The following is a 12,057-nucleotide window of genomic DNA, read 5'->3' as shown; positions in this document are numbered from 1 at the left end:
TAATTTCTTACAAACCATAGTTGTTCAACATAATAGTTACACATTTGAAAAAAGATGATTGTTTTATTGGAGTACCTTAAGATGTTTTGAACGTATGGATTTGACAGCAGGGCAGTTCAGGAGGCATGAGGAATATTGCTTATCTCTATCTGTTGGAGTACTGGAGTGTGAGCTGAAGCAGCCTAATCTTGACTTGCAGAAATGGGGAGGACATGATATACTGGAATTGTTCATGGAATTGGTTTGGCTGATTCTCATTGATTCTGCCTTTTCTCCAGAAGCCAATTCTATAGCTGTTGAAACAGGGGAAGAGAAAAATGACAGGTACTAAGTAGTATCTAGGAGGCTAATATTGAGCATATTTAAAATAATCTCTGAGACTTCTGGAATTTTCTAGAAGGAATCTTAAATGCTCTAGATTTTGTAACAGCTAATAAAAGAAATACTATAATGCTGATGGTGACAGTGGTGACCCTGATCTATCCCGGAAAACCTGGCTTTTATTGTTTATTCTGTTGTATTTCATCATTAATTCCTACTTTTTATTCTTTATTTTAAAAATTGTCTTTATTTTAGTGCAGGGACAATTAGTTACACATTTTTAATTCTTGGGACCTATAACATTCAATGAATGTGTTAGAATGGTGATGGTAATGTCTAGACCAAACAAAAGAAGAATAGGAATCTTTTCAGGTAAGTAAAAAAGATAGTCTGTCCTCTTTTAGAGTTTTTGTGCTCAGAGGTGAAATTTTCCCCTCACATAGCTAAAAAAACCCCTCTAATTTGCATTATAAAACTCCCTGCTACTTAGATTCCTAAGGGGTGGACCATCTTGACCTTTTAATTATTAATGCCTTTCCTCAAATTACACTTATATTCTTAATCCCTGTCCTGCTAACTGGCAATTTTCTAATAGAGTTTTCAATTTTCTGTATTTCATTAATTGCAACTTGTGTATCATATAATGACAGAATCTTCAGAACAGCACCTTGCTAACTGGAAAGGTTGTGAAATGCTAATGAGTTCTTTTAAATGGCTAACTCCTTAAAAGACTTTCCAGATTCCTTATTTTCTTTAATATTTCTTTATATTTTTAGACATTCTTTCTTGAAAAGTATTCTTCGAGATTATTTTAAATATTCATGAAAAGAAATTAACATATTTGATGGCCTTCTGTATGTTGAACATGCTCACATAATTGCTGTGTTTATTTCTTTCAACAAATCCTGTGAGTGAGGCATTCCTACTCGTCTGCAGTAAAGGGAAACAAGGATAAAAAAACAATGTTATTGGCTCAAGATCAATGATGGAGCAACGATTTAAGTTCAAGTTTTCCATCTTCAAATCTTGTGTTCTTTCTTTTGTAGAACTCCAAGGGCTATGTAAAAAAGGTTTACTGTGGAAAAAAAAAATTGAAAAAAACTGCCACTAAGTAGCAATGGAATACTAAGGTGCCTTTATTATCTGTCTTCATCATTATTGTCTTATTTCACTTCTCTTCATTATTCTACTTACTTCTTGCCTTTATTCCTTTAATCAGACTGAACATTGTTTATTTTCTTCTTTTTCTAATTTGTCAACGAATATGCTGAAATTATGTAACAATCATTCAATTATACACATAAAATGATCTATAATGGTCCAATTTACCAGTTCCCTTTCTATCTCCACTGGGTTTTACACAATTTGAATTTAAGCATAATGGAAACACCAGTTGTGAATGACTTTTGTGTCATGTTTAATTTTTCCAATGAATTGCTCAAGATGCCCCTTCTACTGTTCAGCAGAATATTCTGTAGCTTTTTATTAAACCTCCATTGCACTCCTCCCCCAAATTTCCCAAGGATTCTGAGGTTTACTGAATTCTTAGAGGTTAGACTCATTTACAAATGGAAGGTGGAATGAGAACTGAAGTCTAATCTGGCTACTAGAGGCCATTGCAGCTTCCTCTGTCTCAGTATTGTTGTTTTAGGCTGTTTCCACAAATCAGATGGCACTACTTCTCCAGATTCTGAATGTTCTACATCTGGGCACAAGATTACAGTTCTTTCATTGTACCATCTCATGCTCAGTCATTGTTACTTAAGCAGACCACCATGTTGTAGGACTGGTGGGAATGAGCTTGAAGGCTCAGTTGTCAGTGTAAGAACTTTTCCTTTCCTATGACCTTCCAGATGAGGAACTGCTCAGATCACCAGCTGCTTCAGGTTACCAGCCCACACCTGTCTGTCTCACGTCTGATAACCCTGGTAAGTTTTCCTGCCACTAGGACTGATTATTAGAGTTTCTATAAATAGGCATGGTATAACATCTCAGAATATTGACAATAACAATTATTTTTCAAGATTTTTATTAAAGGTGCTAATTATTTCACATTACTTGTTATAGTTTTAGGAAATAGTTATTAAAATTATGTTTTTAATTTCTTGGTCACCTGTCATCGAGAAAGTAGTTATAATTTAAAGGCATGAAAGTTTCTTCTAGCTTAGGTGTCATACCTTGGTCATATGTTTTAGCAAATTTAGGTTTATAATCTTCATCTGTGAAACGAAGGAATTGGATCAAAATAGCACAATCTAGTTTAGGTTCCTTTGCTGGCATATATCCCTTCTACAGTAAAAATCATCTTGTCATCTTATGTGTTGCATAAAACATAATTTAAAATTTATAAAAAGGCCAATATGTTATTACAGATCATATTCTTAGTAGTATTACCAAAAGTCCCATTTCCTTAGGACAGCCCTGGATTTTATATATTCTCCTGGGATGGTGATTATTAGTAGCCCTTTCCATTCTCAAAACTGTTCTAGTTTGGATGATAATTTATATGGTTAATTAATTGTTTAAATATAATCTTAATGATTACTATATAGAATACATTTTAACTTTTTCCCACTTAACAAGTAACATTTGCTAATCAATTTTTAAAATTGTATTAAAAAATTTAAAAGATCTGAAAGGTAAAATGATATCTATAATATTTAGTTGGGGACTAAATGTTTATTAAAATATAGATATAAATGTAACTTATTGTGGTAACATCAACAAAACTGCTTATTTTATGTTTGGATTTCTTGCATTTTACTTTTAAAAACATGAGTGTTTTATTGAAATAGTTTTTATATTTTTGTTCCTAAAATATGGGTTCAGAGAAAAGATTTAAGTGGTCATTTTCCTAACCTGTGCTCAAATAAAACATTTTATTATGGCTGATATTTAATCCCATTAGACAAAAAACCTAAATTCCATATGATTGGCAAAAGTTTCCCTTTTAACATGCTAAAAGTAGAACTGGAGAGAGCGTGACATGCTGTATAAATATTTTGATTAATTCAATGCAACTGGTAGGTTTGGTTAAAGAAACTCTTAAGGGAATTTATGGAATTATCTCTTTTATGTTTCGTATAAATTTGTATTTCAACATCAGTGTTCTTTTGCTTCCTGTCTTTAACCAATGATCCACCACAGATATAAATTAAACAATGAATAAGAACAAAAACAATTTAAAACTGCGTAATGGTCCAAACCACCATGGATGGTGTTCTGACGATGATACACGGGGTGAGGTCTGACTCATGAGCCACTGTCCATGATGACTTGACATTCTCAAAAGGAAATCCCGAATGTTCTCACTGCATGCTGCTGCAGGCGCTCATGGCAGGGCATCCACACCACTGGCTCAGGTGCTGGTTGCTCCAGAATCTCTCTTCAGCTGGTCTTTTGCTACTGAACTGTCTCTGTGAGAGCATCACTGCAGGCACAGTTTTCTCCAACCATAATTGCTGCTGCCAAAGCCACCTTGGACTTAGGAAAGGGTAAACAACTCCACTAGACCTGTGCACTCCAGCAGGGGCGGCTCCTTTTTCTTTAATTTCTCTTAGTAAAGGAGAGGCCAGGAACTGCATTTCATCATTTTAAGATTTTTAGGATTTGGAGCATTTTAAAACAGATTGTTTGAGAATAATAGAAGGGAAGTGCAACCTATACCAAACATCTGAAAATTGCTGCCTCTGTTCCAAATCCCTTGGGGGTTCCTCATCAGGCAGGTCCTTGCTTTATTCTTGGTTATAAGGGCAGCTCACCGCATGCCCAGTCACTAGCACTGACTGTTGCAATATTGAGGCTTCAGTGCTCATTAAGATGAGTCCCTCACCTAGAAAAGGGACAGATTCTCTTTGTCCTTGGGAACTGAGATATATTTCCCAAGCCCTCCTTTCTTGTCTCAGGATTTACTTCCTTGTGGGATAATTGATAACAGGAACATAAATTTTATTTTAGGGAAACTTTACTTCCACCCATTGCAGTATATAAAGATCCTGTGGCTGTACATTGGTTTCCCAATGTCAGAGTAGTGTGGTTTTAAATAACACCACTTATGAGATGCTAAAAATTCAGTCCCGATGGGACTTGTTCAAACTCAGTTCAGTTTCTGGTCACGAAAAAATCAATCTGTTTTAAGATCTAGTCTTGCCCATGAAAACTTTAATAATCGTAGATATCTAGAACATGAGTTAATCACCCCCCCAAACATTTCAGTTTCTCATTGGTATATTGCCAAAAAACATTCTGGCTATATATATATTTAAAAGAAGCGATTTGCATGTCCTTTTTTGGTAGAATATACATTTGGTTAAAATTGGATGACATTTACTTTAATTATCTTCAAAGTATGATGAATTTTTCATGTGTGGAATGTGTGGTCTGATAATTTTTTAGGAAACAACACTCCACTGGAGAGTGTAGAATCTTAGAATTCATCTGTTTCATTCTCCTCCTGGTACTCTACTTTATTCTAGAACATCCCAGCCGAGATGAGGTCTGAGCTGTGCTGCTCAAGGCTGTCCCATGTGAATACAGATGCAGAGACCATGTAAGGGTAGCAGAGGAAACTGTGAGCCCAGGGGAAGAAGATAAACTTGTGGACATATGTGCAATGAGCAATTTTAAGTATATTGCACTAACCAATTCGTGATCTGTAACTCCTTTGTTAATGAAAAGAATGTGTATCCATGTCAAACTTCCATTTCAGAAAGCAGAGGCCAAAATAATGAGTCCTGGGGAATTCAAACCTGTGTTAAGAAAATGTGTAGAGCTGGGCGCGGTGGCTCACACCTGTAATCCCAGCACTTTGGGAGGCTGAGGCGGGCAGATCACAAGGTCAAGAGATGGAGACCATCCTGGCCAACATGGTGAAACCCTATCTCTACTAAAAATACAAAAATTAGCCAGACGTGGTGGTGCACGCCTGTAATCCCAGCTACTCAGGAGGCTGAGGCAGGAGAATTGCTTGAACCTCGGAGGCAGAGATACAGTGAACTGAGATCACGCCACTACACTCCAGCCTGGGCGACAGAGGGAGACTCTGTCTCAAAAAAAATAAAAAATAAATAAAACAAAACAAAAAAGAAAACACAAAAAATACACACACACAAAAACACAAAAACAAACAAACAAAACACAAAAAGGAAAATGTGTAGAAAACTTAGGGCTGAAGGAGAATACAAATATGTTGGATCTAGGAAAAAGATCCAAAAGACGCAGTTTAGGCTGGGGAGGGACAGGGGCCGGAGTTATAGAATGAGAGTGAAGTAATTCAGCTAGACTAGCCCCCAGTGTATCACCCATCAGAGGAGCAGAAGACCAATGGAATTCAGGAGAATGTGCAATTCTGGGGGCCCCACTCCCTAAAATATCTCTGCACTTGCTTGCTTATGTTTCACAATTTTCAGCAGGAAACATTTTCCATGACATGAGATAAAGAATGTAAAATCAAAGTGTGGAATTGATTGTCCTGTTAGTTAAATGGTTTATGAAACTATTTTAGACCACTGTTATCTCTTTCACCTGGATTACAGTAACAACCTCCTAGTTGGTTCCCTAACTGGCCTGAATGATTTTATTGGAGAATGATATTTATTCATGTTTTTCCTAATGAACCCTTTAACTTTCCTCCAGTTGCCCTTAAGATTGAGTTCAAGCCCTTGGCACAGCTGACAGCACTCAGTGAGATACGGCCCTGGTCTCCTAATCCAATCCCATCTTTTTCCTCTGCCCCCTCTTCCACCAACTTCTTTCAGTTCTTTGAACAGGAAACCCTTTGTTTTTACTCCTTTACATCAGTTGCTCCCTTAAAAACTCTTCCTCATTCCCTACCCTGCCCTATTTTAGGTTTCAGCTTAGAGTAATTTTCTCCAGGAGGTTTCCTGCTGGCCTCCCCAGTGGGAGTTAGAGGTGGCCAAGACATCATAGCCCTTATAGCACTGTATTGCAAAAGCCATTTGAGTTGTCTACGTCTTCTGCTAGGTTGGGGGTTTCTTGGTCTTTCTTGTTTACCATTGTATCCCCACAGCTAGCATAGTTCTAGCTTGGATTAGGTGCTCAATAAAAACCTGATGAATGGTCAGACAGATGAATGAGAGAAGTTTTCCTTTTCTGACAAGAGAAGGTGGTGAATGGAATAGTTGGAAAAAAAAATGTAGTGGCTAAAAATAAAGGAAACTAACTTTTTCTTACCTTTGATCAGCTATATTTTTCTTAAAATAAGGAAAAAACAAAACAAAACACTGAGAAAAGTGTTTGCTGATTGGTTAGTTTTAAATTTTGCCACCAGTGAAATCTTACTGCTGTGTACCTGTTGCTTCTGTTTTCTTTTCTATTACTACCATGGGCTTTTTTTTTCACAAAGAAATTTGTTATAAAAGAACATTATTTCAAGGTGTCACTGTATAGAAGCTGACATAACAAGTATTTGTAAATGGTAACATTCAGTGAATATAATCACTTAATCTCCAGAGTAGATAACATACGTAGGTATTGAAACCTAGAGGCCTGGGGTTTGGTCTTGTTTATATCATTATCTATGTAACTAGCACTGGGACATTAAACTTTCTATATTTAATTGCATTTAAGTAAATGCGTCATCTTTAAAATGAACTGATGCCTTTTCTGATATCTCATATGTGAAGATATAATGAAATGACTCATATAACAATACTGCAAACAACTCTGTAAAACATAGGTACCAAGAAGTGTGATGGGAAGGGTAATGGCCCAGAAGCTAGGTTGCCAGTAGCTACTCCCATTTATACTGATAATTATCTACTTTATTGTCCTCTTATCAAACAAAATAAAACGTAAGATAAGAAGGTTATGCAGACTGTTGTTTTGAGATTCCTTTTCGCCTTTATCTTTTTAAAAATTATTATTATACCTTAAGTTTTGGGATACATGTGCAGAACTTGCAGGTTTCTTAGATAGGTATACATGTGCCATGGTGATTTGCTGCACCCATCAACCCACCACCTACATTAGGTATTTCTCCTAATGCTATCCCTCCCCTAGCCCCTCACCCCATGACAGGCCCTGGTGTGTGATGTTCCCCTCCCTGTGTCCATGTGTTCTCATTGTTCAACTCCCACTTATGAGTGGGAACATGCAGTGTTTGGTTTTCTGTTCTTGTGTTTGCTGAGAATGATGGTTTCTAGCTGCATCCATGTCCCTGCAAAGGACAGGAACTCATCCATTTTTATGGCTGCATAGTATTCCATGGTGTATATGTTCCACATTTTCTTTATGCAGTCTATCATTGATAGGCATTTGGTTTGGTTCCAAGTCTTTGCTATCATGAACACTGCTGCAATAAACATACATGTGCATGTGTCTTTATAGTGGAATGATTTATAATCCTTTGAGTATGTACCCCATAATGGGATTGCTGGGTCAAATGGTATTTTTGGTTCTAGATCCTTGAGGAATTGCCACACTGTCTTCCACAATGGTTGAACTAATTTACACTCCTATCAACAGTGTAAAATTGTTCCTATTTCTCCACATCCTCTCCAGCATCTGTTGTTTCCTGACTTTTTAATGATCGCCATTCTAACTGGCATGAGATGGTATCTCATTATGGTTTTGATTTGCATTTCTCTAATGACCAGTGATGAGAGCCTTTATCATTCTAGGAAATGAAATGAGTACTATATTCTGTACATAATCCTATTAAATTTCTTAGAGAATGTATTGCTGTTTAATCCATCCTTGCATTTCATGGGTTGCTGTAGTTCAGTGGCTGTTGTAGGGAATTTGTCTTCCTTCTTTTTCTATCCCAGTTATTTTGTGATTTTTTCCAGATGTGTATGTTCTCCATTGATATATCTACACATTGTCTTAGAACGTTTAAAATCTACCCAGGAACCTATACTAGCTAAAAGCTCTTTCAATGTCCCTTCACAGCTATACAAGATGTTTTTAGTAATTGTGTTCTGTGGAGCTCAGCAGCTGTTATGTTACCTGAAGTATTTTTTCTTCTTTCTTGGCTTTTAAGTTGATGTTTGGAAGTCTGTTCCCAAGTGTTCGGCCTGAAGGAGAGACAGTTTTCTGTTCCCCCTGCTAATGCTAAACACACAGATAAACAAAACAAAACAAAATTCCAATTAAACAGTCTGAGAGATTCTAGTTGAATGGTGTATATTAGCATCTTTCAAAGCTAGACCACCTGCCGCTAGACAATTTGTGGCTTTCTAAAGTAATACAAGGAATAGATGTCTGGCAAAACAAAAAAGAATTTAGAAAGTAGGGATGAAACATGATTCCTTTTCAGGGAGGAAAATCACTTCATTCAAGTACCAGCTTAGTTTCATTGCTGCATTTGAACCTCCAAGGAGAGAAATGTGGAGCAGTTGATCCACAGTTGTACCTCCCATTGTTAGTTTATTAAATGGGCTTTTTTGGGCGTGTGTGCAATTTCATTCAGACCGTTAATCACTACTTGGAGTATTCTTAGCTTTCTACAAATTGACAAACATAGCGGTAGGGAAATCTATGTGGAAATTCTGTTTTTCAAAGGTTTGGCAGTTTCTCTTCAATGAGTCCTCAGGGTATCTCAGGTTTCACTAATTTCTGTTTAACTAGATTGGAAAAATTCGGGCAGTAAGCGACAAGAACGTTCTGCCCCGTAAGTTGGAGAAAACCGTCACCCAGGCACTCAACAAAACCTCTTCCAAATACATGATATAATACATTCACTCCAGAACAGGGTATGAGCCCTAAAGGATGATTCAGACATAGAAACAAAAGTTGCTGTTAGAAGATAAAAAGAATTATCAGTGGATGTGTTTTTGCTTGCTGCTTTGACATTGCTGTGGCAGGCAAGAGCAAAGGAAGAAACGATGCGCTGAGCTGATGAAAACAAATTCCAGAAGCATTTATGACCAAGTTGTGGTTAGAGGAACAGAATGAAACATAATTTTTCAAAGTTTCCAGAAGGGCTTGTGCATGCTGAAACATAACCAGGAACAATATAACATGCTACAGGAGGAATCAGTGATAAAAGCAACATTCCCCGCATAGACCTTGTTATTTACGAAGAGCTATAAGAATGAAGGGCTTTGAAGCCTTTAAGATGAACAATGTTGTTACAGGAAATGGGTCCTGATTCAGAACCCCAGAGAGGGTTCTTGGATGTTGCGTAAGAAAGAATTCAGGGAGATCCCACAGAGTAAAGTGAAAGCAAATTTATTAAGAAAGTAGAGGAATAAAAGAATGGCTACTCCATAGACAGAACAGCCCCGAGGGCTGCTGGTTGCCCATTTTTATGGTTATTTCTGGATGATATGATTAACAAGGGGTGGATTATTCATGCCTCCCCTTTTTAGACCAGATGGGATAACTTCCTGTCATTGCCATGGCATTTATAAACTGTCGTGGTACTGGTGGGAGTGTAGCAGTGAGGACAACCAGAGATCACTCTGTTTGCCATCTTGGTTTTGGTGGGTTTTGGCTGACTTCTTTACTGCAAACTGTTTTATCAGCAACATCTTTATGACCTGTATCTTGTGCTGATTTCCTATCTCATCCTATGACCTAGAGTGCCTTAACCTTCTGGGAACACAGCCCAGTAGGTCTCAGCCTTATTTTGCACAGCTCCTATTCCAGATGGGGTGGCTCTGGTTCACATGCCTCTGACAATGTCATATATGGAGTCAGTACAGCTTCAGGATTAAGAAGCTAGACTCCAGAGTCAGACAGACATGGCTGATATCAAATCTTGCTTCCACTGACCTTGCCCAACTCACTTGACAATTTTGCGCCACAATTTTCTTGTTAGTAAAATGGAATAATGATTTGCCCTTTATCATAGCGTCGATTTGAGGAATTAGGAAATGCTTGTAAGACATTGGTAAGTATTCATTAGTGTGTGTCAACAAATGATGTCTATTAGTGCTATTGTTATTAACAAGATATTCTGGCTGTGGACTCCATGTAGTTCCAGAACATTTGGTCACAGACTCAACATATCCAAAACTATAGTATGTTAAAGCCTAGAACTGGGTTAGAGATTGCATTTTCCAAAGAATTTAAACATTGTAGGTTGTACTTTCCAAAGATGACTGCTACAATAGTTCCTATCCCGCAAGCTATGTGATAATGTGACCTTGCCACTCCTCCCATGAAGAGGTGGGGTTTATGTTTTTTCCCCTTTGAAACTGGGTAGGCTTGTGACTGCTTCAACCAATAGAGTATGGTAGGAGTGACACTATGCGACTTCAGAGGCCAGGTCCAAAAATGCTTTAACTTGTTGCACTGAAATACTCCTTCTGGGAGTCCTATCCGATTCCTCTGGGGCTGCCATGCTATGAAGAAGCCAACCCACACAGAGAAGCCACAGATGGGTGCTCTGCTTAGCAGTCTTAAACTTTGAGCCTTTCCTTCTCAAACACCAGTTATGAGCAAGTCTTCAGATAATTCCAGCTCCAGAAATTGATGATTAGTCTTCTTATCTGAGACCCCAGACCTCATGGCAGAGAGAAGCCAGCCCTAATGTCTCCTTTCCAATTCCCCATCAATCCTTGAACATAATAAAATGCTTCTTTGAAGCCACTAAACTTTCAGGTAATTTGTTATATAGCAAAGATAACCGGGATAGAAATTCTCCCTGGTCTGGCCAGTTCTCCCATCTATGGATTTTCCAACTTTTCTCAATCAAGTAATTAGCATTTACCATGGCCTTTTAATGCAAGTCACTGTGCTAGAACAGGGATAAGCCAACATAGTTAAACAGAAATATACACAAGGATAAAGAATACTTAGGAATCCTATAGTAAGAACTGTGTAGCATCGAGTAATGCAGGCATGACCATGGTGTAAATTTAAAAGAGGCTGAGACAATCTGGGGAGGCTTAATGGTAAAGAGGCTTGCATAGGGCCTTGGATAGGTGGTACTTGGATAAATAGAAAAGGGAGAAAATGAATTCCTGACAAAGTATGAGAAAATGTTTTGGAAAAAAAGAATTTGGGCATTGCATCTTATAATTAATCTGTTAAAGTCATATTTGTCTTGTAAAATAGTATTTACAAGAAAGAATGCTTTTAGATATGTTTCTAATTCTAAGAGAATTTACTTAGTACTTTATAGAAGTTGAGTTAATGTCAGTGGTATCTTAAATTGTACTAATTTCCACAGGATTGATCAGCAAACTTTGCCTCCTATGTAAACATAATTTACAACTTTATTAGAAAACACAGAATTTTCTTTTTGTTTTTCTTTTTTTTTTCTTTTTAAATGGAGTCTCACGCTGTCGCCCAAGCTGGAGTGCAGTGGTGCGATCTCAGCTCACTGAAAGTTCCTCCTCCTGGGTTCACACCATTTTCCTGCCTCAGCCTCCCGAGCAGCTGGGACCACACTTTTTTTGTATTATTATACTTTAAGTTCTGGTGTATATGTGCAGAACGTGCAGATTTGTTACATAGGTATACACGTGCTATGGTGATTTGCTGCACCCATCAACCCACCATCTACATTAGGTATTTCTCCTAATGCTATCCCTCCCCTAACCCCCAAGTCCCTGACAAGCCCCAGTGTGTGATGTTACCCTTCCTGTGTCCATGTGTTCTCATTGTTCAATTCCCACTTATGAGTGAGAACCTGTGGTGTTTGGTTTTCTGTTCCTGTGTTAGTTTGCTGAGAATGATGGTTTCCAGTTTCATCCATGTCCCTGCAAAGGACATGAACTCGTCCTTTTTTATGGCTGCATAGTATTCCATGGTGTATATGTGCCA

General features: G+C 37.7%; 2 long non-coding RNA genes across 4 annotated transcripts in view; one reads left to right on the top strand and one right to left on the bottom strand.

Annotated features, from left to right (window-relative positions):
• LOC108581028 overlaps positions 1 to 12,057 on the top strand; it is a 252,080-nt gene that overhangs the window by 118,565 nt on the left and 121,458 nt on the right. The gene's annotated exons all lie outside the window — the stretch shown is intronic.
• The window catches only part of LOC116268892, a 114,265-nt gene continuing 102,417 nt past the window's right edge, over positions 210 to 12,057 (bottom strand). For 2 of the 3 annotated variants that reach the window (XR_004176123.1, XR_004176124.1), the window contains exons 6-7: positions 8,290 to 8,394; positions 210 to 293 (exon numbers count right to left, since the gene is read on the bottom strand). This is a non-coding gene — a long non-coding RNA (uncharacterized LOC116268892). The remainder of the gene's footprint in view (positions 294 to 8,289; positions 8,395 to 12,057) is intronic. The other variant, XR_004176125.1, reaches the window with a different exon arrangement.

The sequence above is a fragment of the Papio anubis genome, chromosome 9 (genome assembly GCF_008728515.1).
Source record: "Papio anubis isolate 15944 chromosome 9, Panubis1.0, whole genome shotgun sequence".
NCBI lineage: Eukaryota > Metazoa > Chordata > Mammalia > Primates > Cercopithecidae > Papio > Papio anubis.
This window is presented reverse-complemented; position numbering and strand designations above follow the sequence as displayed.